Source organism: Dipodomys spectabilis, unplaced genomic scaffold (genome assembly GCF_019054845.1).
Source record: "Dipodomys spectabilis isolate Male_0828 unplaced genomic scaffold, ASM1905484v1 ptg000171l, whole genome shotgun sequence".
Classification (NCBI taxonomy): domain Eukaryota; kingdom Metazoa; phylum Chordata; class Mammalia; order Rodentia; family Heteromyidae; genus Dipodomys; species Dipodomys spectabilis.
The window spans coordinates 2,151,507-2,178,256 of record NW_024870848.1 but is presented as its reverse complement, the minus strand read 5'-3'; the positions used below and the strand labels follow the sequence as shown (position 1 = coordinate 2,178,256).

Below are 26,750 nucleotides of genomic sequence, written 5' to 3'. Positions count from 1 at the left end.
AGGCTGCCACTAGGATCCTACTTCATCAGAGGGGCCAGATGAAGTGGCTGCTGCCTGAATTACTAATTATTTTATGGAGCAGTTATAAACAAATTGATACATATTACTGTATGATATATAATGCTATATCCTTGAGTCTCTAGTCTACAAAATCATTGAACTTGATACTAGCAAGAATGTATTTTATTTTATGTGTTTATAAGCCCATAATGGCAAACTGAAATGAAAGTACAACAAAACTCTTCTCCAAAAAGCACATTCTAAACTCACAGAATTTGAAAAAAAATTTATGTAAGTAGTGCAAATGAAATTATACTAGGATAGTAAAATACACACAAAAATATTACATTCATTACATTCAAAAGTAAAGTAAGTAAGTACAGAAAGATTTCCTACTGGATAAAATATATTACAATGGTTTAACAGGTAGAAGTGATATAGGTTATATGTTTCCTTTTTATAAAACTTATTTATATCTTCCTGTTCTGTTTATCTTAGTGAAGGAAAACGTTAGAAAGCAGAAATTATATGTGGCATCTCTTACTTCCAGTACTACAAAGGAGAGTGGCACTTCCTAATGGGAGTCCTGGGATGACACCCACACCCAGCCCATGTAGACTCATCAGAGGTCCCTGTGGTGACCCTGAGGGGGTCTGGAAAACCGCACTGCTGTTGCAGCAGGTGCAGTATTTGTTGTGGTGGGCTACATCCAACAAGGCTCCATCAGTGACCAGACTAAGCAACACAGCCTCAGGTGCCAAAGCCAGGAGGTAAGGCAGGGCAGACCCCAAGTCCTGCCTTCCATGTGTGTGGCCTGCATTGCCAAGGCCAGACCCATTCCTGCTTTGGATACCAATGAGGGTAGAGGATGAGCCCATTGCTGCCAAAGGGAGCATCCCCGGAATGGCATCCAGAGCTGGGCCCATGTGGACCAGAAGGACAATGGAGGAGGCTATACAGCAAAGCCAAAGGGGCTTTGGTCCTCCAGTGCTGCAGCTGGTGCATGCAAGTCCAGGCTCCTCTGGCACTGATGGGCATATGCAGGGATGGCACCTTACCCGAGATCACAGGGACCAGAAAATGGAGGTCCGTGGGGATGCTGAAGGGGCTCCAGGGTGCTCAGCTGCCACAGCTGTCACAAGCTGGCAGAAGGGCCAGCACACAACTCTAGTCCCCATTCTGCCCTAAAGTCTGAACCAAGGCTGGGCTGCCTGGCCCCAAGGGGGTAATTGTCCACCAAGCCTTCCTTCTCCTGTGGACTGTGCAGTGTACAGGCATGGTGTCCTCCACCTCACACCCATGGGGGCAGGCAGTGACCCCAGAACAGAGTCTCACTGGGATGGCACTTGCACCCAGGACCACCGCAGACCAGTACCAGCACACCTGGCAGAGGAGAGGGAAGCAGTGGACTCAACTCCAGCCCCATGGCTGCCAGCTCCTGGGTGAAATGGAACAAGTGAGACTGGGAAGGGAGGTGGGCAGGGTGGGCAGGGCTCATCCGGCAATGGTAGGGACCATGCACACACACATCCCTTCACTGCCCATCCACCACAAGGGAGGGGGCTCCACTTCTCAACGGGTGACCTGAAGAGGCCCCACACCCACAGGGACTACATAAATGGAGGTTCACGTGGTGATATTGAAAGGGCTCCATGGTACAGCCTTGCTCCTGCCCTGATCAACTGGCACACACACACAAAAAAGGAAAAATGACCACTACACCTTTTCATCAATGATAACCTATTATACTTTCAAAACAGTTTTACTTTCCTCTTGTCCTATATTTTTGCATGGGGCCCTCTGAATTAACCAGAAATCTCCAGGATTTCTTCATGTACAATAGTACAAATAAATATAGCTTCTATTCTTTTTTGAATTAAGGGAGGTTGCATTTAGTTCTTTCCCATGTTTGATTCATGAAAAAGAAATCCTGAAATGTATCTGTAAAACACAAAACTCAAGCTACCCAGAGAGAAATAATCACATGATTAGTGGTTCAAATGATATTTCATCTTTGCATTTCTTTAGAAAACTGCATATTTGGGGCTGGGAAGGTGGCTCAGTGGTAGAGCGCTTGCCTTGCATGCATGAGGCTCTGGGTTTGATTCCTCAGCACCACATAAGCAAAAAGAAAAAAGCCAGAAGTGGCGCTGTGGCTCAAGTGGTAGAGCGCTAGCCTTGAGCTGAAGAACTGAGGGACAGCGCCCAGGCCCAGAGTTCAGGCCCCACAACCGAACCACCCCCCAAAAAGAAAGAAAGAAAGAAAACTGCATACTACTTTCTACAATGAGAATATTAACCTGTATTTTGACCAAGAGAGTACAAAATTTCCTTTCCTCCACACTCTCACAACATTATTACCTTCTGGGTATTTTCAAGGGCAGGTTTTTACTATGTGTAGTACCCCAGACTGGCCTTAGAATCAAATCCTCTTACTCCAACCCCCTAAATGCTTGGAATTACAAGCCTTTACCACCACATCTGGCTTCTTTGATTTTGTTGATAAGAGTTATAATAGTTATGAAGTAGTATCATAGTAATTTTGAGTTGCATTTCTCTAATGACTTCTGTTCAGAAAGCATTAAGCCAGCTTAGAAGTGGTATTAAACACAAATTTGTAAACCCACTGGTGATTTTCAGGGCTTTTTGGAAAGCAGGTCTATTCAGAACTTTCGTCCATATTAAATCAGGTTTCTTGTTAATCTCATCTTTAATATCTCTATACAAAATGAATACTTAATTCAATATAGTAGAAAGGAAAAATCAATCAACTCCTAACATTTTTCACTTTTCAATAAAATGATATTGCTTAAATCAATTTCTGTTTATGCTTGAGACTATACTACTTAATTTGGTTAGACCTTTTACAAAGCTTTATATACTTTATTTATTTTATGTTGATTGCTTTTTCCAAATCCTGCATGTCTAATTTTGGTTTCTTTCAGTCTCATGTAGTTCAGATTTCAAACCGAAGAATAAATGGAAGGAAACAAACAAAACAAGAGTTACTCTCATCTGAAGATGCCTCTACAAGAATGAGGAAAGAGTTCATCCCGCTAAGGATCTATGATAGAATTTCAAAAAGAGAATTCATTCTTCTAGGTTTTCCCTATCTTTGTGATGTACCTTAAATTATATAAAACAAAATATACTGCTCAGATACTTTTATCAGTTTTGTACATTTTTATATGGACTTCACATCTGTCTACAGCATTCCTTCTTTATAATGTCCCTGATATTTTTACACTATCAAGACATAAGATAACCAGCTTGATTTACAGCATGAGAAGTTATCCTCCTGGCTTCCTTGGAATCAGAGCATGGTCAATAGATAACATTACTTCTGGTTGCTCACTACATGTAATGGTTTCTGTGATACATTTTATTTAGTATTTAAAAAACTGTTGGCTAAACTCAAAGCTCATTCATAGAAGTTTATGTTAAGTTTTTCACAAGTTTTATTTCTCTTAATTCTTAAGATAACATTTGCTATAATACTAATATTATTACCATTTAAGTGTTGGGAAAAATTGTAATTAAAGGCACTAAATGCATGGCCCAAATACACACAGTGAGGAAGAAAATGAGTCAAAGTTTCCAAAAGTCTTTCAGCAATACAGAAAAAGTAGATAAAATCTCACCATTCTCTTACACTCTAAATTCAATATTAATATTGCTCAAGAAATAATAGCATAGCAATTATTGCCGATGATGATTGTTTTCTGTCACAATTTGTCTTCAACACAGACTGTGTTGGTGACATTGTGTTATCATGCACAGAATTGAGCTTATACATTGAGTTTCAAAGACAGCCAAATTTCTTCTGTCCTACAGTTCCATTTTTCTTTTAAAAAAGTACCAAAACTTTTAAATATCATCACTTTGTCTTTTAAGAATCCAAAAGAGAAATAAATTCACATTTAATTTAATAAATTCACCTTTACTTTTAAAGCAAAGTGCTTTAAAAGTAGGAGATGATAAAAACAGGCCCCCATGAAGTAAATTTTCTTCTACTTTTAAAATTATTCTGAAAACCTTGTGCTGGTTGGTTACACCTGTAATCTTGTTTACTTGAGATATCTACTCAGGAGGCTGAGATCTGTGGATAACAGTTGGAAGCCAATCAGGGCAAAAATATTTTTGAGATTATTTTTCAAAAAAATTTAATGAACTAGCAAAGAGCCAGGAGTGGAGATGTCGCTCATATAGTAGCTCACCAATCTAGAGAGGAAAGGTCTAGCAAGACCTTAAAGCCCTGAGTTCAAATTCTAAGCACTCCAACACACTTGTGTACATGCGTGCACACACACACACACACATTTATTCAAAATACCCTCGTGTCAGTGTTTTGCATTAATTTATTTGTTAACGAGATTATATGGATAAAATAAGGGAAATTAACTCTTCAATCTCAGAACATTTTTATACATTTTTTATTTTAAAAATATTGCACAGAGGGGTTACATTTACATGAGCAAGGTAATGAGTACATTTCCTAACAAGCATTGTTACCTCCTCCTTTATTTTCCCCCCACCATCCCTTCTCTCCCACCTCCACAAGTACACTCCACGCCTCCTCTCTCCTTCCCCTACCTCAATTGTAAAATTCATTTTTCAACATAGGTCTTGTGCATCTCATTGTTACAATGGGTCAACCCGTATCCTTATTTAAGCATTTTGTTGTTTTCTTCTTCTCCCCAAATTAGAGAAACGTATATACAAGATGTAGGCGCACCAACTTCAAATACAGTGAAAAAAGGGGTTATAGCGTGGTTGAGGAACATATAAAGGAACAAAAAAAATCACATCGTACAATATAAGTATGTTAGAAATAATAGCAAGATAGAATCACTTGTGTACCTATCTTGGTGTTCGTTTAGCTTAACATCATCTTATCTGGTCAAATGCACATAGCTTAAGACATTTTCTGATAATCCCGGACATATATTAGTTATTGAAAATAAGGGAAACCATGGGACCTATGTTTCTTTGGAGTTGGCTTACTTCACTTAATAAATTTTTTCCAAATCTTTCCATTTCCTAACAAATTGGGCAATGTCATTCTTTCTGATGGAGGCAGAGAATGCAATTGTATATATTTACCAGGTTTTCTTGATCCATTCATCTACTGAGGGGCATCTGGGTTGGTTCCATATCTTAGCTATGGTAAATAATGCTGCAGTAAACATAGTTGTGCTGGTAGTTTTAGTATGGTCTTGTTTGTGATCCTTTGGGTAAATGAACAAAAGTGGGATTGCTGGGTCATAGGGGAGCCTTATGGGGAGTCGTTTGAGGAAACTCCATACTGCTTTCCAAAGTGGTTGAAGACTTTTACACTCCCACCAAGAATGCAGTAGGGTTCCCTTGTGGCCCCATCTCCTCCAGCATTTGTTGTTGTAAAAATATGGATTGCTTCACTGATTTTCGAGTCATCCTTGAGCAGGGGCCATGCTAATCTTCTCTGTATCATTCCGATGTTAGTGTATGGGCTGCTGGATTAAGCACAGAACATTTTTTATATAGAAGGTGTAATTTATTTTCTTAGTCAATTCCACAAAAAAGTAAGTTCAAAAGAATTGTCATGAAATTTTAGAATCATGCATTTCTTACATAAGCACACATTTTTGATGTTGGCATAATTTGTGGAGGGGAAGGGGAAAATGTTTAAATAGGGATACAAGTAGACCCATTGCAACAATGAAAGGAACTTTACAACTTTGGTATCTCTACTACTGCCATACCTGCAGATTGTAACTTGATTGCTTCTTTTGAGGTAAGTATCACTATGCCTGGGTCTGCTTGGACTGTGGTCCTCCTAACACAAGCAAAACACATAGCACCCATCAAATGGTTAGAGTTTCTGAAACTTCTTTTTTTTTTTTTTGGTCTGGGCTTGCCTGGAACTGCAATTCTCTAATCTTTGTTTTCTAAGTAGATAATAGTACAGGTTTGAGCCACTTTATCCAGTAAAAGTATACAATTTCAAGATATCTTGATATTGCCTATATTTGTGCTTAACATATATAGCTAACCTTAATTTTCTCCCTCTTTTGTTTACTACTCTGAGTTGAAAACATTGACTTTCTTGATATACATGGCTTTGTTTTGGGTGGAATCCCATCACAATCCAAAAAATCTCCCAAAAAGTTTATGTCAAGAATCATGGAAAAGAAGGCTTCAGGTTGGAAAGAAAACACTGATCCTTAACTTATAATTGCAGTATATTTATAATGTTAGTCAATACTTTCTGAAGTATGAGAAGAGAAGGAAGACAGAAATGTGAAAGATGTCAGGTCTCTGTGGAATTTCTGTAGTTGTTACTTCATGTTATATTCTTCCTTAAAACTTGCTTTATTAAAAGCCTCTGGGTGGATATTGGTTGGACTGATTGGTAACCTTACCCAAGAAATGAAGCTGATTATAGAAGGCTGATGATTTGGTAAATAAAGGAATGATGAAAATGAGAACAGATATTGTCACAGAATGAGCCAACAAGGTTCATTGCTGAACAGCAAAACAAAGCAGTTTCAAGTCCGATGATGCACATTGGAACATATATAGATAGATACATATATGTATACACATACAAACATACGTGAAAAAGTATATATGCAGTAGAATACAGAGAAAGTTGGTGTGACAAGTATTAAACTATATCAAACTGGTTGCAGGAAAGGTCCAGTAAAATATCAATAGTTTAGCATAGATTTTGCATAGATTTCTAAAGGATGAAAATTCTTCCCTCATTTTATACTTTACAAATATCCTTAGTATATTTTAAGTTTTTTATATTGTAGTTGGAACATCTATATAATGCTGAGAATTGGAATTACATAAAGTATGCAACATGAATAGGCCAGCCAGAATAGGAAAGTTCATTAGATTCTTATTTCCAATTAACCACCAGGAGAAAAGGAGTTCCAGTTCAGATTTTATGTAGAGCACTGGCCTTGAACACAAAACGACCAGTCAGGCCATGAGTTTAAGCCCTAAGATCTACAGGAACAAAAACACAAAATATAACTTGGAGTTAGATATTTTATAATGAAGCATTTTTTATATACTCTACATTGTTAGAAAGACTAGATTTCTGTGTTAGCTTTATAACCTACCATAATAAATGATATTGTCCATTTATTAAACAGAAAGGCTTACTCAGATTTATAAGTTTGAAGGTTTCAGTGTATGTTCAGTTGGTTTTATTGTTTTGGTGGCCTGTGACAAGACAATGTCAAGGTGAGGAGTATGTCAAAAAGAAATGTTTTTGACCTAGAATGATTAAAAGAGAAAAGAAGAAAGAAGATGAGAGTGCATGTTCTCATAGGTTTTATTCTGAAGAACTTAATCTCCAGAAGAACTATTCAGGTATTCCCCACAGCCTGGGAGGAAATGGAAAGTCATTTTTCTTTAACACATAGGTCTTTCTGGGGCATTGTAAATTCAAATGGCAACATCTTCACCAATGATAATGACTTGTCCAGGGGTGGAAGCAACTAGATATTGCTATAAATTCCAATCATATCCTTTTTCTTCTCATACCATGAAAGCCTGCCACAATTCCCAACCAAATCCCATCAAAGATTCAAACATTAATGCTGTCCCAAAAGTTCTGTATGCAAACCCAGGTACATTCACTTCATTTAAGATGGCAATAGTATATGAAAATTTTAAGTCTTCCATAGAAAAAAAATCATATTAAGTGAAGTAAGCCGGTACCAAAGAAACTTAGGTCCCATGGTTTCCCTTATTTGCAATAACTAGTATATGTCTGAGTCAAGCAGAAAAGGTCAGATAAGTTGATTTTAGGGAAGTGAACCCTAATATATGTATTCAATTTTTTTTCTTTCAGGTGATTGTTTCTACACATTTATAAGATTATTTCTTTGTTGCTTTGTATTTCCTTCCCCCATGGTATAACCCTGCTTTCACTGTATTTGAGGTTGGTATAATTTGTGGAAGGGAAGGAAAAAACAAATCGTTTAAATAGGGGTACAGTTGGATCCTTTGGAACAATGAGATGTACAAGTCGTTATATGGAAAAATGAACTTTACAACTTTGGTGGGGGCAGGGAGGAGGATTGCATGGAGGGGGTGGGGGTGGGAGGATGGGAAGGGATGAGAAGGGGAAACCAAGGAGGAGGCTACAATGCTTGATAAGAAATGTACTCATGGACTGGGAAGGTGGCTCAGTGGTAGAGCGCTTGCCTTGCATGCTCAAGGCCCTGGGTTCGACTCGTCAGCACCACATAAGCAAAAAGAAAAAAGCCAGAAGTGGTGCTGTGGCTCAAGTGGTAGAACGCTAGCCTTGAGCTGAAGAGCTGAGGGACAGCGCCCAGGCCCGGAGTTCAGGCCCCAAGACCAGACCCAAAAAAAAAAAAGAAAAAAAAAAAGAAATGTACTCATTATCTTGCCCATGTAATTGTAACCCCTCTGTACAGCGTTTTCACTATAAAAAAAAAAAAAGAAAAATTTAAGTCTTCCAATTACATTGTCACCAAGGGAACAATTACAATATTTCCTTAAAAAATATCTAGATTGTAGAACACTTTAGTCACAATTAAATCCATTATAGGATTTAATTTAAATATTTAGTCACTGAAATGGATATTCTATATCCACAACTTAGAGCCCTTTCAAAATACATAATTACAAACCTCATCTATTACCATCTTCTGTGAAGACAGTCCTTGCTGAAAACAAACCAAATGTGGTAAACCAATTAAAATGTATGCCATTGTCAAATGTTGTTGTTTTAAAGCATGGAAGTGACAGCACAATTAATGCCAGTAAACAGCTGGTTCTAAGGAGTTTGGAAAGTGATTACTTTGTACTCTAGGTGGAAAAATCCACAGATGTTTCAGATTGTGCTTCGTTTTGGCATATGTAAGATATATTTTGGAAAGCACAATGAATGAAAGCATGTTGTTTTATAAAGATTTGCTGGCTGACAAACTAGGGAAAGAAAACTTATTGAAATATTTCAAATGAGAAGACAGACAATAGAGTGTGTAAGATGTGGTATGCAGCTTTAAATACAGACTGAAGCAAACCAAAGAATGGGAAAAAAATTTTCCTTAAATGCTTTCTGGGTATATTGTGCTATACACTATAATGATGAAATGATCATTTATTTGGAAAAGTCATGGAAAAACACTGTCACCTGTTGAATTTCTTTATAAAGTGAATCTTAAATGACAAGAATGAAGAAATTTAAATATGTTAATAAAACGTTATCAAGTATTACTTTAATTTTTGATTAAAAGTTAAATCAAACTGACAGACTATTAGTCCATTAAGATTAATGTTTCCGAGAAGAGTTCTCAAGATGGCGACGGGGCAGTAGGGAAACGCCACAGCTCTCTCCAACCAAAAAGAGAGTTCGAGTTCCAACCTTTAATCTCCCCAAGAGACCGACAACAACAAAAAGACGAACACTCAGAGAAAAACCAGAGGTGGAAAATAACAAAAAAAGAAAGAGAGGAAAAGAAGAATTTCAGAACAGAGAAGAGCGAAGACCCCTCCCCCAACCTTTACTGGCCGCGCGGCAGTGCGCCAAGCCGCCGGCCAGCCGGCCCGGCAGGGGCTGCCGGAGCCACAGAGACACAGGGGGCTGCTTGCAGATCACCAGGTACCGGATTGCAGAACAGCGGATCGCCAGGAACAGAGAAACCTACCAGCCGGGAGTCTCCAGGAGGATCCCACCCCACCCATCACTCTCCACCGGAGCGGAGAGGCTCCATCCCGCCAAAGCCGCCCGGCACCAGCAGCGCCACAAAGGGACCTGTCCCCAGACCACCCGCCCAATCGCCATCGCAACGACCCGGCGGGGGGCCGCCCAACCCAGCCCGCAACCACCCCAACTGAACTCGGACTGCAACAACAACTGACGGACTGCAACAACAACTGACGACCTACAGGGTGAGTACCCATCAGGGGACAGGGAATCCATCAAGGGAGACCAGAGATGGAGGGAATCCCCAGACCCTGACCTAGACTCCCTACCCCAACACCCGGACCACAGGACCCACTAAAACTGGGAACTGTTCGAGAGCCCCACCAGCCGGTGGAGCACACTCTGCTGGCAAGGCCAGAGCAAGAGCGCCCCGGGAAGGGAGCTTAAATGCTCAAGCCAGGAACAGTGCCCCTGGGTCAAGACTACCAACAGTAGAAGAAATTTGAACTGTGTCCTCCAGGCTGCATAACCAAGGTGGTATACACATTAGCACAGGCCTAACGAGCGCGCTCCAGGCTGGGGCCGGAACCAGGCCAGGGGACCGGCGCCTGAACAAAGCAAAAAGGGTCAGAAGTGGGGCTGTGGCTCAAATGGTAGGGTGCCAGCCCTGAGCTGAAGAGCTGAGGGACAGCACCCAAACCTAGAGTTCAAGCCCACAACCAGCCCAAAACAAACAAAAACACATCAGGAGCCCATAGCAGACTCCAGTATTTGGGAGAGTGCATCCAGAGCATCTGATCTTCCCAAGAGCACCCGCAGGAGCAAACACAAGCAGTCTAGGCTGCTCAACCCTTCCAAAGGCGGGAATTGCTACAGCAGAGAGCTGAGAATCCTAAGTGAATAGCAGCTGGAAATAGGCTCCCAACAGAATCCAGATCAGACACAGACTCTCTCTACCAATAGAGAATCAGCAACCAAGCAAAGACAGACACACCAAAACAAGATTGAAGAGCAGTCTCCTGAACCCCCATGCGAAAATCACAGAGAAAAATCACAAGGTTTACCACTACCCAGGACAGCAAGCTCACCTCAAAAGCCAGCAGCCACGCAGGGGAGAGCCCCAGTGGGAGCAAAGCAGGAATGGAAGACAAAAACTACATCCAAGGGTTGCTGGAGGCAATGACTCAAGAAATAAAGCGAGAAATGGATCAGAAATTGAAAGAGCACAAGGATGAACTATCAAAAGATATACAGGATATCAAACAAAAATTGGATGCAAAAATAGAAGCTGCACAAACCTCAGTAAGAAGTGAGATAAACGCCAAATTAGAGGTAATGCATACTGATATCACCTCATTGAGAGGTGAGATCAGTACTCTGAGAACCAACATTGAATCCATAAAGGGATCCATTTCCATCATGCAAACCACAATAGAAGCCACGGTCAACAGAGTGAATGAAATGGAAGGTAGAGTGTCAGATACAGAAGACAGAATACACCAACTGGACCAAAAAGTGACAGATATGGAAAAATCACTCAAATTAAACCAAAGGGAAATTCAAGAGCAAGCAGATAATGCTAAAAAATTTAACCTTCGCATAATCGGAGTGGACGAAGGTGAGGAATTCCAGAGCAAGGGAATGCAACACCTATTTAACAAGATAGTCAATGAAAATTTTCCCCACCTCAAAAACGACCATCTTAACTACATCACAAAAGCTTATCGAACACCCAACAAGCAAGATCCCAGGAGAAACACTTCTAGGCACATAATAGTAACAATGATGGATCTGAATAATAAGGAAACAATCCTGCATGCAGCAAAAATGAAGAAGGAGCTATACTACAACGGGAAAAAAATTAGAATCACTGCAGATCTCTCCACACAAACAATGAATGCAAGAAAAGCCTGGGAAAGCACCATACGAGCCCTGAGAGCCAATAACTGCCAACCCAGACTGATATACCCGGCAAAGCTAGCATTCACATTCGATGGAGAACTGAAAACTTTTAATAGCAAAGAAAAACTAAATGAATACATAAACATTAAGCCAGCATTACAAAGAATTCTAAGAGGGGGGACACAACCTGAAGAAAGCAACCAGGAACTGGGACCTGCCCCAAACAGGCATTACTCAAAGTCTAACTGAGCAAGCACAGGAGGAAAGGAAAGAAGAAAAACTTAGGAAAACGGAATGGCAGGGACAACAATGCATCTCTCTATACTTTCTCTTAATATAAATGGGCTGAATTCGCCAATTAAAAGAAAACGAACTGAGGACTGGATCAGAAAACAAGACCCATCCATCTGTTGCCTTCAGGAGACCCACCTCTCAGCCAAACATACAAACAAACTCAGAGTGAAGGGGTGGAAAAGGATCTACCAATCAAATTCCCCCAATAAGAAAGCAGGTGTAGCTATCCTGATATCTGACAAAATAAACTTTTCATTAAAATCAGTACAGAAAGACAAGGACGGACATTACATATTAATAAAGGGAACAATCCAAGAGGAGGATATAACCATCATCAACTTATATGCCCCAAATATCGGTGCACCCAGATATGTTAAACAAATGCTCTCAAACTTACAGAATAAAATAGATCCCAATACGATAATACTAGGAGACTTTAACACGCCACTCTCACCAAAGGACAGGTCTACCAACCAGAGGATTGGCAAAGAAGCTACCGAATTAAGTGAGGCCATACTTCAAGCGGAATTAACTGACATCTACCGAGTATTTCACCCTAAAACAACACAGTACACATTCTTCTCAGCAGCTCATGGAACTTTCTCCAAAATAGACCATATCATAGTTCATTCAAGGAACTTAAGCAAATACAAAGGGATCGACATAATCCCCTGTATCCTATCTGACCACAGTGGAATCAAGCTAGCTCTCAATAACAAAGCATACCGCAGAAATTTCTCTAATACATGGAAATTGAACAGCACACTCCTTAACAAGGCCTGGGTAACAGAAGAGATCAGAGAAGAAATAAAGCATTTCCTAGAACTCAATGAAAATGAAAACACCTCACAAAGAAACTTGTGGGACACAGCAAAAGCAGTCCTGAGGGGCAAATTTATTGCCCTCAGTGCCCACATCAAGAGAATGGAGACAGACCAAGTAAATAATCTCATGTTGCAACTAAAACAGCTAGAAAAACAAGAAAAAATGGGACCTAAAGCTACTAGACGAAGCCAGATAACCAAATTGAGAGCAGAGATTAACCAATTAGAAAATCAGAAAACCATAACCAAAATAAACCAAACAAAAAGCTGGTTCTTTGAAAAAATAAACAAAATTGATGGCCCATTGGCAAGATTAATTAAAAAAAGAAGAGAGGAAACCCATATTAATAGGATTAGGGATGCCACGGGAAACATCACAACACGTACCCAAGATATCCAAACAATTCTAACAGACTACTTTCAAAAGCTATACTCTCTAAAGGAAGAAAATCTGGCGGAAATGGATGCATTTTTAGAGAAATACAAGTTACCCAAACTGAGCAAAGAAGAAGTTAACCAATTAAATAAGCCAATATCCTATAATGAGATACAGGAAGCTATCAAAAGTCTTCCAACAAAAAAAAGCCCAGGACCAGATGGATTCACAGCAGAATTCTATAAGACCTTTAAAGAAGAACTAATACCCATACTCCTCAAGCTCTTCAGAGAAACAGAGAAGGAGGGAGCTATCCCAAACTCATTCTACGAAGCCAATATCACACTCATCCCCAAACCAGGCAAAGACCCAACCAAAAAGGAGAATTACAGGCCAATCTCCTTGATGAACACAGATGCAAAGATCCTTAACAAGATTCTAGCTAACAGAATCCAGAAACACATAAAAAAAATAATACACTATGATCAGGTAGGCTTCATCCCAGAGACACAGGGATGGTTTAACATACGTAAGTCAATAAATGTAATCCAGCATATCAACAGAGCCAAGGTCAAGAATCACATGATTATCGCCACAGATGCAGAAAAGGCCTTTGATAAAATTCAACATTCATTCATGCTAAAAGCTCTGGAGAAAATAGGAATAGAAGGAACATTTCTAAAAACAATAAAAGCCATTTATGACAGACCAATAGCCAATATTATACTTAATGGGGAAAAGCTACAACCAATCCTCCTAAAAACAGGAACAAGGCAAGGATGTCCACTGTCTCCACTCCTCTTCAACATAGTCCTAGAACCCTTAGCCAGGGCAATAAGGCAAGAAAAAGACATTAAAGGGATCCGCATAGGGAAAGAAGAAGTGAAACTATCCCTTTTTGCAGACGACATGATACTATACCTCCACGATCCCAAAAACTCCATCCCCAAACTTTTAGAAATCATAAGTCACTTCGGCAAAATAGCAGGATACAAAATAAACCCACAAAAATCAGTTGCCTTCCTATACACTGATAACGCACAGGAAGAGAGGGAAATAAAGGGAGCAACCCCATTCACAATAACCTCCCAAAAAATAAAATATTTAGGAATTAACCTAACCAAAGATGTAAAAGAACTATTTAATGAGAACTATAAAAAGTTAAAGAAAGAAATTGCAGAAGACACTAGGAAATGGAAAGACCTCCCATGCTCCTGGATAGGCCGACTTAATATAGTAAAGATGGTGATACTTCCAAAATTAATATACAAATTCAATGCAATTCCTATTAAAATCCCAATGACGTACATCACTGAAATACAGAAAACAGTCCAAAAATTTATATGGAACAACAAAAGACCTAGAATAGCCAAAACAATTCTAGGGGATAAAGACAATATGGGAGGGCTATCCATGCCGAACTTCAAACTCTACTACAGAGCTATAATCACAAAGACAGCATGGTACTGGCACAAAAACAGACCCGAAGACCAATGGAACAGAATAGAAGATCCAGATATAAATCCACAGGCCTACAGCCAGCTGATATTCGACAAAGGAGCCAAAGACATACAATGGAAGAAACACAGCCTCTTCAACCGCTGGTGCTGGGAAAACTGGGCAGCCACATGCAGAAAACTAAAAGTGGACCCCAGCCTATCACCATGCACCAACATCAACTCAAAATGGATTAAAGACCTTAACATTAAACCTGAATCTCTGAAACTACTGCAGGACAGAGTAGGAGAGACACTTGAACTAATAGGCACAGGAAGGAACTTCCTGAACAGAGTCCCAGGGTCACAACAAGTTGGAGAGAGACTCGACAAATGGGACTACCTTAAAATAAAAAGCTTCTGCACAGCTAAATCTATCGCAACTAAGCTAGAAAGACAACCAACTAATTGGGAAAAAATATTTACCAGCAATATATCAGACAAGGGGTTAACATCCTGTATATACAGGGAACTCAAGAAACTAATCCCTCCCAAACCTAACAAACCAATTACTAAATGGGCAAGGGAACTAAAGAGGGACTTCTCAAATGAAGAAATAAAAATGGCAAAGAAACACATGAGGAAATGTTCATCATCCCTGGTGGTGAAGGAAATGCAAATAAAGACAACCCTGAGATACCACCTTACCCCAGTCAGAATGTCCCACATCCACAAATCAGCCAACGACAAATGCTGGAGGGGATGTGGAGAAAGAGGAACCCTATTACACTGCTGGTGGGAATGTACACTTATACAACCACTTTGGAAAGCAGTCTGGAGGGTCCTTAGAAAGCTAAAGATTGACCTCCCTTACGACCCAGTCATACCACTTCTAGGCATCTACCCTGAACAACAGGAACCAATATACAAGGACACGTGCACCTCCATGTTTATTGCAGCACTGTTCGCAATAGCTAGGATATGGAAACAACCTAGGTGCCCCACCACAGATGAATGGATCCAAAAATTGTGGTATCTATACACAATGGAATATTATGCAGCCATTAGAAATGACAAAATAATGGCATTTGCAGGGAAATGGATGGAGCTAGAAGGAATCATGTTGAGCGAGGTAAGCCAAGAACGAAGAGACAAACGGTACATGGTCTCCCTCATAAGTGGATGCTAAATCCAAAAGGTTAGTGATACGACAAAACTAACAGGACTTAAGAAACAAAGAACTCCCGCTCATCTGGTTGAACCACTACTAAATATCCTCATGCTGCTGATCACAAATATGGTATATAACATGTGAACACTGTTATATATTACAGACTGTGGTAGACAATTTGCTCCAGGGAAGTTAGAATGAACTTGTGACTTTGAAATTATGTAATCATTTAATCACAATCAAAAAAAAAAAAAAAAAAAGAACCTCGGGGAAGGGAGGGAGGGAGGGGATGGTAGGGGGAAAACAATGGAGGGGGTAACAATGTTCAAGAGGAAGTGTACTCATAACCTCACTCATGTAACTGTGACCCTCTGTATAGTAGCTTTACAATAAAAAAAAAAAAAAAAAAAACCAAAAAAAAAAAAAAAAGATTAATGTTTCCTGTCATATGTTATTTTCTTTTTGTTCCTCTTTTATGGGTGGTGATTTTTTTTTCAGAAAGGCAACCTAGTCTTAACCATTACCCACAAAATTTATGCTGTCATAGAATCAGAAAGTTTTTTTTTATTAAATTAAGACAATAGTAGGCTCATTTTATGCCAAACCAAAATATAAACACCAAAAACATTTTTCACTAAAAAAACACTCAAAAAAAATCATGAGGTTTTGGGGGAAAACGGAGGAGGAGAAGCTGGAGGGTAAACAAGCTCTTACATAGACAGCAGTTTAAATGTTCCAGTCACACCAAGTGTGCCATCACAGTACAGAGAGTTTGGCCAAAGAGGGAAAATCCAGGCAAGATGACAGATCTGAGCACTTGCCAGTAGCCACAGCTGAGGTGGCAGTAGGGACAGTGCCAGTGGCTATAGCCACCATACCTACAGAGAGAGTCCATGACAAAGGCCCCAGACGTGGCTGGTGAGCAGATTCTACTCAACACCAGCAAGAACTGACAAGGAGCAGATATCTTCATCCTACAGATCACAGGCCAGAGATGACCCAAGAACCAACACTCTTACATGAGTAGAATCCTGACATCCTTACTCCTTCTCAGGGAGCAGAGGAGGGAAGGCCGCCCCTCCCCCACTACCAGAGATCTCCATCTATGATACTGACCTCCCCAGGGCTGAGCAGCTAGCTCCAATTCAGGCCTTGGAAGAAAACAAGAGTCATTTAGTAGGTCACAGGAAGTAGACATGACCTGTCAGGCTCAGTTCCACACAGGGGAATGTCACCCCACCAAGTCAGTGGAACCTCTGTGGAGTGATGTCCTTCACATGGTAAACAGAGCCAGAGGCTGCCCCTCCCTACAACAGCCTAGACAAACAATTGAAACTAAGTAAAAAAAAAAAAAATAAAACCCTGAGAATGGGTTCCATGAGTGTTTCAGGAGTTGCCCCTCAGGGAAAAGCTACCATTTTCTGAAAGGCCCCAACCCTACCTCATCAAGGCACTTACACACTGGAGGAAACTGCCATCTCCCTCTTTGGTGATATTCAAAGCAGATCTCCCTCCCACTGAATAGCCTGGGAAGAGGATCACAAAATCCTGGGTAAAGCAGAGCATTTTTCTGCCAGCACGAAAAAAAACTGACTTAAGAAACCAGTCAAGCAAAAGGAAAACTAAACACCACAAGCACACCAGAGACTCCACCAAGAGACAGGTTATAGACACAGGAGAGATACAGGGTCTTATCATTCCCCCCCAAAAAAAACCCCAAAATAAAAGAACTCTTCTTTTTAACCTTTTTTTCAATTTTTAAAAGTGTTTGATGTTAATTTTTTCTCATAATTTTTATTTTTGATGTGTGTGTGTGGGTTTAATCTCTTTTGACCTTTTGGTCCTTTTATTATTGTTTTCATTTCTTTCTCTCTCTCTTTCTTTTTTGTTTGACTTAATTGCTGTTCTGCTCATCCCCAGATACATACCAGTGGTCAATTATTAGACCTTATCCCCCATTGTGTACATACTTAATCCTGAAATTTATTACTCGATTCAAAACATCTTAGGCTTAATTTCTTTAATGGCAGTATTATCTCTTCATACCAGTATAATTTTCAATTAACTAATTTTAATTTTCTTTTCTTTTTTAGTTTTTCATGTTTCCTTTCTATCCCTCCTCTCCTCTCAACCTATCCTTTTCTTTTCTCCATATCATTTCTTTAAACTTACATAATTTTTAAGTGTTTTACTTCTTAGATTTAAATTTTTGTTTATCCATTTTTTCTTTATTTTAAAAAAATCTCTCTCCAATCATTCTGTACAATGCATTTCCCTCTCAGAGATTAGGACTTGGTTAAATTCACTCTTTTTTTTTCCACCAGATTTCTTTTTTTTTTTTTTTAATTTTTTTTTTTGGGGGGGATCCAGTCGTGGGACCTGAACTCTGGGCCTGGGCGCTGTCCCTCAGCTCTTCAGCTCAAGGCTAGCACTCTACCACTTGAGCCACAGTGCCACTTCCAGCTTTTTTCTTTTTGCTTATGTGGTGCTGAGGAATCGAACCCAGGGCCCCAGGCATGCAAGGCAAGCACTACCACTGAGCCACCTTCCCAGCCCAAATTCACTCTTCTTTTACCTCTCCACATCCTTCTAATCCTATTTTTCTCCACAATTGTCCCTAAACCTAATAATTTCTGGTGTGTCAAATCCTTTTTGCTTTTATTACCCCATTAGTCCATGGTTGTTTGATGATGAATAGATTGTATCTGATGTACTAGATTGTATCTGCAGCCATTTTGACTGTGCAACTACAGGACTCCGGTTGATGCTTGCCTTAAAATAGTGGTCTAGCACAAAATTGGTTTTACTTTCATACCAAATGGGCAGAACAAGCCGGAAAACACAAAAAAAATGGCAAGTCCGGGTATATGAATTCCCACTCATGATAATCAGGTGACAGAATATTAATGAATAATCCAGAAGAGAGTTCCCAAAAAGCTCTACAAGCATTACTGGTATACATGGTGAATGAATAGATTGAAAGCTTGCAAAAGACTCAGTGTGAGAGAGATAGAGAGCGAGAGGGGGCAAACCAAAGATTAATACAGGAATCTTGTGAGCATGAGGAAGCTACTCAAAGATTAATACAGGAATTGCATGAGCAGGTTAAGAACAGTCAAAGAGAAATACAGAAATCGCATGAGAAGGTTAAGAACAGTCAAAGAGAAATACAGAAATTGCATGAGAAGGCTGAGATCAGTCAAAGAGAAAGACAGGAATTGCATGATTGTGAGGAAGCTGTTCAAAGAGTAATACAGGATTTGCGAGAGAAGGATGAGAATAGAGCAAGATCAATAAAGGCATTCATGGAATCCATGAGCAGACAGCTGAATGAATTCAGGGAGACCACAAAGGGAATGCTCAATGGAGCCCAAGAAAAGTAATGGGAGTCCAAGGAAACCATAACGAATCAACTAAGTGATTTGAGAAGAAACACTGACCACCAAATTAAGGAAGTAAAGTTCATACAAGACCTAAAACAAAGCTGCAACAACGAATTTGAAGCCATCAAAGCCAAACAATTAGAAGGAAAAGAAATAAAAAACAAAGTAGAAAATCTTGACAGTTGGTTAGACCATGCAGAAGATCAGATCTCGGGAATTGAAGACAGCCTAGATATTATAGAGAAAGAATGTATAACTATCCTTGCAATATGATAGATCTATTCAACATTTGGAAAGCACCATCAGAAGGCCTAATCTGAGGGTAATGGGTGTAGAGGAGCACCTAGAGACAGAAGTTAACGGTTTAGGAAATTTATTTCACAGAATCATAGCAGAGAATTTCCCAAACATGCAAAAAGATAGGCCTATTCAGATACAAGCTTTTAGAACCACCAAACCAGACTTACAAAAGATACTTAAACATGTCCTACACATAGAAAACCAACAAGAGCACAATAAAGGCCAAGAAACAGGATCCAAGGGAATTAAATTAAAACTCAACACTGAAAGCCACCAAAGAAAGTCCTGTGACACATGGAGGCTGAACAACACACAGTTGAATCACCAGTGGGTCATGGAAGAGATTAGAAAGGAAATGCAAATGTTCATGATATTCCACAAAAATGAACACATAAATTACCAGCACCTCTGGGACACAGGAAATGCAGTACTCAGAGGCAATTTTATACCTCTGAGTTCCTACATCAACAAATTAAAGAGATCTGAAACCAACAATTAATGAGATATCTGAACCTCACTGAAAAAGAACAACAAAATAAACCCCAATCCAGTAGATTGAAAGAAATAATTAAAATTAAATCAGAATTAAACGAATTAGAATCCAAAAAAAAAATAGAAAGAATCATCAAAACAAAGAGTTGGTTTTTCAAAAAAATTAACAAAAATTGACAGACGTTTAGCAAATCTTATCAGAAAAAGAAGAGCTCACACAGAAATAAACAAACTCAGAGATGAGAATGGAAACATCACCACAGAAACAACCAAAAATCCAGAACATTATAAGGGAATACTTCTCAAATCTTTATGCTAATAAGTTTGAGAACCTGGTAGAAATGGACCTTTTCCTAGCAAATATTGACATGCCAAAACTAAACCAAGATGAGTTAAATCGAATAAACAGGCCCATATTATGCATTGAGATAGAAGCAGCAATAAGAGAACTCCCATCTAAGAACCAATGGATTACAGTGGAATTCTACAAGGCCTTCAAAGCAGAGCTCACACCAATACCCTCCAACTCTTTAATGAAATTGAAAGAGAAAGTGCACACGGAACTCATTCTATGAAAACATCCTAACCCTCATCCCAAAACCAGGCAGGGACTCATCAAAGAAAGAGAGCTAGAGACTCATTTCTTTGATGAACATTGATGCAAAACTTCTCAACAAAATTTTGGCCAATCAACTTCAAGAATTCATCCAAAAAATCATACACCACGATCAAACAGGATTCATTTCAGGGATGCAAAGCTGATTCAATATACGCAAATCAATTAATATAATATATTAATATATATTATATAAGGCCCAAATAAATATAGGTCCCATGGTTTCCCTTATCTGCAATAACTAGTATATTTTTGAATCAAGCAGGAATGGTCAGATAAGTTGATATTAGGTGAAATGAACCCCAAGATAAGAACTCAAATGGTTTTTTTTCTCTTGCTATTGCTTCTAGCATATTTCTAAGATGATTTCTTTGTATGTCCCTCCCCCATGGTATAACCCTTGTTTTCACTGTGTTTGATGTTGGTATAATTTGTGGAGGAGAAGGGAAAAACAAATTCTTTAAATAGGGATACAGGTGGACCCATTGCAACAATCAGATGTTCAACACGTTATGTTGGAAAAAAACTTTACAACTTTGGCTCATGGGTTGGTTTGGGGGTGGGGAGTTGGGAAGAGATGGTAAGGGGAAACAAAGGAGGGGCAACAATGCTTGATAAGAAATGTACTCATTTCCTTGGTCATGTAATTGTAACCCCTCTGTATGTATTTTCACAATAAAAAAATCATGAAATTTAAAGTAAAAATCCATGTCCATTTTTTTTGTTGTTGTTGGTCGTGCAGCTTGAATTCTGGGCCTGGGCGATGTCTCTCAGCTCTTCAGCTCATTGATACCACTGTACCACTTGAGCCACAGTGCCATTTCTACCTTTCAAGTGGGTTATTGGAGATAAGAGTCTCACAGACTTTTCTGCCCAGGCTGGCTTTGAACCACTATCCTCAATCTGAGACTCCTGAGTAGCTAGGATTACAGGCATGAGCCACCAAAGCCCAGATCCAAGTCAATTTGTAAAAAGCAAGCTTATTGAAACTTCTGGATTTTCCCAATAAACAATCTTACTTTTTAGTATTAGTTTATAACTATGAGTTATTTTTAGATGTAACCGTGAACTTTTTAATAGAATCAAACATAATTTTTACTATTACTCAGTATCTCACAAAATCCACTGTAATTAGCTTTCCCCAAAGTAAATTATTACATACTCCATTACTCACTATTATTACACTCTATATTACATATAGTGTGAAGTGAAAATAGTTTGGACCATTTCATATAAATTATTAGATGGTATTTTAGCATTATAAATTCACATCTGTGATTTTAAAAGAAGGAAAGAAGATTTTAGAGTTAAAATCAAATGTAAATGTGTGGTGTGTCCTAATTAAAGCAAAATTTATGAGTTCATACAGACAAATTTATTTTCTTTCCACTAAAGGCTTTGAAGTAATACTATTGGAAATAGTGAGGCAAGAGGAGGAAGAATTCAAATCATGTCAAAGAATGTGTCTGTTATTCTGCTACCCCCTCCATTAAGAAGACCTACCCGGTCCCAGATATCACAAAACTTCAAGTAGCTCTCTTAGAAATCTATTTGGAAAAGTTCTAAATCACTGATTATTTATGTATTTTCTGTTATATGAAAAAAAATATAGACACAAAACAACTGAAATAAAATGCACACATATGTTGAAGTCACCACAGGTGGAAAAACAACCAACAAAGTAGAACTCCCCCAAGAACAAAAACTTGTTGTGCCTGGTTGTTTTTAAGCACAAAAACCTGAAATACATGTTACCCTTGAGTAGATCCATAAAGATAACTGTGTCTCAGAAATATGGTTGTGTTAATTTGTAATTAAATTCATCTAGATGAACGTAATATAGCAAATCACGTGAATGGATCAAATTGTTTAAAACAAATGTGACTGTATGTGGAGTGAGAGCAGCACATATTACAAGAATAAAATAACAAAAATCATGACATACTTAAAAAAATTCAGAAATGCAACGAATAAGTCCAATGGTATCCATATTGAGACCTAAATCCTACTGATTTAACAAGAACAAAATATGCAAATAATAGAATCTGAGCAGTGTACCTGAGTGTACATAATTTTAAACTACTCCAAATTGTAGAAGACTGAATGTAGGTTATCTAAAGGAAAACATCAACCCATGATATAAATGACATTAAAAATTTCATGAAAAGATAGAAGTAGTTTCTAGAAAATACTATTTTAATAAGTGGTGATCAAAATCTTTCTAGTACTGACAAAATTGCATACCTATTTAGTTAGATCCAAAAAAGACTCAAGTTACGCAAGCTGATTTGAAACTTTGGCAAAGTAGCAGGATACAACTATATCATTATTATGGATGTTGACTCCGGCATGGAATTAATTTCTTCTTTGATCTGACAAATGAATATATGAAAGAACAGAACTTCAGCTAAATATCAAGACCTAACTAAACATATAACCAGAAAAGTGATCATGCAAGCCGTATTGCAACTGGGATAAAAGGAATATCAGTCATACTGATTCTGTATTTATTGTAAATGCTGATTTTTTCATAAATTATTTCCTTTAGCTTGCATTTTTAAAACATTGGTAACTAATTTTGGATTCCTCCTTCAATTTAGTTCTGAGTATAATGTATCACTTCAGTTCCTAACCCATATCCCCAGCACTCACACACACACACAAACACAAATACACACAGGAGTTTCACCATGCACCTGCTTGGTGTGTGGAGTGGAGGGGGATGGAGGAGAGTCTCCTCCAGCGGTGGGGCTGAGGGGAGATTCAATCCCCTGGGCCGGTACTGGGGGTGAGGGGTAGTGCTGAGCTGAGGTAAGGCTGCAATTGCCATGGTCTGGAAGCCTTAGGACCTAGTCAGGGCTGCGATTGTGGCCAGGGGTGGGGGGCAGGGCCCAGGGGAGCAGGGGGTGGGGCCCAGGGGCACACTTTGGTGGCAACAATGGCCAGGGGTCAAGGGGGCAGGGGCACATATGCCTCAGGGCAGGGTTGCCTAGGAGAGGAGTGTGGGGCCAAGAGAGAGCTGAGAGAAGAGAGAGCACTAGCACAGGCACCAGTGGAAATGGCTTCAGTGGCTGGCGGCTGCTCTGATCCTAGTGTGGGTCCTGGTTGGAAGTGCAGAGCATGCGGCGGCGAGGGGGCTATGGCTGCTGAGGTGGAGGCAGCGGCGGCAGCAAACACAGGGGAGGAGGCTGCTGAGGCGGCAGCATCTGAGGAGAAGGAGCAGAGGCTGCTTGCAGCCCCGCCAAGTGCTGGCAGAGCCCCCGCCTCCTCCTCCCAGTAAGGCTGCTTTTCAAACATGGTGCTGCAGGCTCTGAACCGCAGAGCTTCTTGCAGTCACCAGGCTGAGATGGCGCACCCCTGGCGTGCTTGTGGCCCTGACTTGGTCCTTGCCCCGGATCCTCAGACTCTGGGCACGCACCTGATCGCAGCCTACAGCTTCTTCCAGCAGCACACATAAGTGGACGCCCTGCAGTCCAGCACCACGGGATCCACTCCCTGCTACCTCCCCACACCCCCTCTGACAGACATACAACCGGCCTGTACCCCCAACCCCAGCTGTCAACAGTTCTGACTGGGTGATCACATTTCCCAGCTCTGCCAGCTTCTGCTAGTGCTCCCAGTCCATCTGGTCTCCTTGTCTTCCCCAAGAATCTGCCAAGTCACCCAGAAATATGTAGGCTGGAAGTAGGGAGTCCATCCATGTATATAGTCTTTAGGTCCCCATCAAAGTCCCCAACAACCCCCCTCCACCCCAGGTCAGACACCTCTCTGGAGGCACCATGACTCCCTGCTTTGTTTTCTGTCCAGGCTCTGAGGAGCCACATGTCTGGGGACACCTTCACCCAGCGTCCTGGCCTAGGGTTTTGGTGAATGGGGAGTCAAGGCTAGTTGTTCCCAAGGGGAAGGGTCTGGCCCTAGAAAAAGGGGGAGGCAGGGTGGTTCTGCATTATTAGAGCATTGTTCCCCTTGGGTGGTTGCCCCTGGTTCTGACAAGAGAACCCCTGTGCTTGAGCTGGTACATTGCCCAAATGAGAAACCAACAAATTCAGGAGAGGCACTGCTCTGAGACTGTGTGTTTAGGTGTGTATGAGAGAGAGAGAGAGAGAGAGAAAGAGAGAGAGAGAGAGGCAGAGAGAGAGAGAGAGAGACAGAGAGAGAGAGACAGAGAGAAAGAGAGAGAGATCATCTTTCTCATTGTACAATCACCATGTCTAAAAAGAGCAAAAGCATTTTTTGGGGGGGGGGGTTGGGTTGTGGGGTCTGAACTCTGGCCTGTGCGCTGTCCCTTAGCTCTTCAGCTCACTCAGCTCTTCAGCTCAAGGCTAGCACTCTACCACTTGAGCCACAGTACCACTTCCGGCTTTTTTCTTTTTTCTTATGTGGTGCTGAGGAATCGAACCCAGGGCCTCATGCATGCAAGGAAAGTGCTCTTCCACTGAGCCACCTTCCCAGCCCAAGCAAAAGTATTTTATTTGTGTGTATGTGTGTATTTGTTGTTCTCTTTTCATTAATGCCCAGTATGAGCCCAGCCACAATTTTTGTTTTCTCTTTCACCGTTTCATGGCTCCTTTAGAAAAGGTTTCAGTAGATGTTCCTTTCCACCACTTTCTTCCCCTTTCCTGCAGCCCACAGTAACCGCTGGGCCTATATGGGTCTCCCCTAGGAGGCCTGTGTGAACTGCAGACCAGCTTTGACACCTGCCCTTCTGTCTTCAGCCAGAAGGCTCATGAGGCTACTGTGACCACAGCCTCACTCTTCCAGACAGTATGTTCTCATGTGTGTAGTTGGAGCTAATTCAAAGTTGGGAATCTGTCTGCCACACATAATTAGGGAACGAGATAGGGGGAGTAGGGCAGGGGCTGTGAATCTAGGAGGGTCTGGGAAGTGATGAACAGTGTGACATGGCAGATGGTTCACCATGACCGAGGATGAGAGAGGAATCTTACCCAGGGCATTGAAGGTGTCCATGGACATCTGAACAGGAGGCTCCAGGCCCCCAATGGTGGCATGGATTTCCTCCCAGGGCAGTGCACTGGTGGGCAGTCCTCCCTGGAGTCCTGCAGACTCCAATCTGTGTCCCTCCTGGGCTGTTTCTAGCTGGGCAATGGTAGGCAAGTCTGTTCCCCCTGCTGGAGCCTGCTTGGGATCAGGACATGGCAGTTAGCTAGGGCTCTCTGAATGCCATTTTCTGTAACCTGCTGTAGGCTGTCTGCAAGGAAAAGGGGACTACTGATTTTGGAACCCATTAAGTTTGATTGGGACAAGTGAAATGCCAGATTTCCCAGGGTTTTTTTTTTTTTTTTTTTTTTTTTCCTTGAAGCTGGCTATTTCTACTAATGCCTGGGATTCTGGGTCAAATTAGATGGACCATTTTAGACATTAAATTAGACATTCAAAGTGGCACAGGCAGAGTTCCCAAGCCAGATGGTCTCTTGCTATGAACGTCGTGCCTTGACTGCCTTTCTCCAGAAGCTGCTGGTTCTCCTCCAGCTTTCTCTAGGGTGACCATCACAGTCAAGGATGTCTTGGGGAGCAGAGATTGTGACCTTCTCATCCACAGCCTGCCAGCTGTGAGCAGAGACAATTCCCAGGACCTGTACTGGACTCTGGGAGATTCAGAGACCCAGGATGCCTCAGGGATTCTTTCTCTGCAACATGAAACTTGGGAGCCGGATATGGTGGACCATCCTGTCTGGCCCCAGGGAGTGGAGAGGAGACCCCTTGAGCCTGGTGCTCACCTAACAGCAACCTTGTTCACACCTGAGTGGGGAATTGAATGCCACATAGCTGGTCAGTGGCTGGACAGAGATCTTTGAGAAGATAGGCATCCCAGAGGCCCTGGAATTCAGTGAGGACATCATGGCTCATGTCTTTGGAACCAAAACAGTTAAGTGCAGCGGCACCAGGAGGGTGGAAAGAGGGAGGAGGGAGAACTGTTGGAGAGCTACATCAGGCTTTGCCCCCACCTAGGATGCTTACCTGAATTGGGTGGGACTTTTCTGTAGTATTGTCATAGACAGATGCTCATTTATTTATCCAACAAACTGTTACAGTGGGTGCCAGGTCCGGGGGTGAGGGTGAGGGTTATACATGATTAAAGGTACCATTGCTGGTTCCGCAGCACATGAAGAAATCTTCGTTTGAGCTGGATATCATTGCTTCACTACTGTCATCCTAGCTACTTAGGAGGCTGAGAGGGGAGGATTGAGGCCCATGCAAGGAAAGCCTGTAAGACTCTTATCTCCAACTAACTACCAAAAAGAAAATGCCAGAAGTGGATGAG

General features: G+C 40.8%; 1 non-coding gene across 1 annotated transcript; it reads right to left on the bottom strand.

The window, feature by feature from the left end:
- Nucleotides 1-5,398: 5,398 nt before the first annotated feature.
- LOC122119523 lies at nt 5,399-5,505 on the bottom strand. The gene has a single exon (XR_006149586.1). It is a non-coding gene; the product is annotated as a U6 spliceosomal RNA (small nuclear RNA).
- Between the last annotated feature and the right edge of the window lie 21,245 nt (nt 5,506-26,750).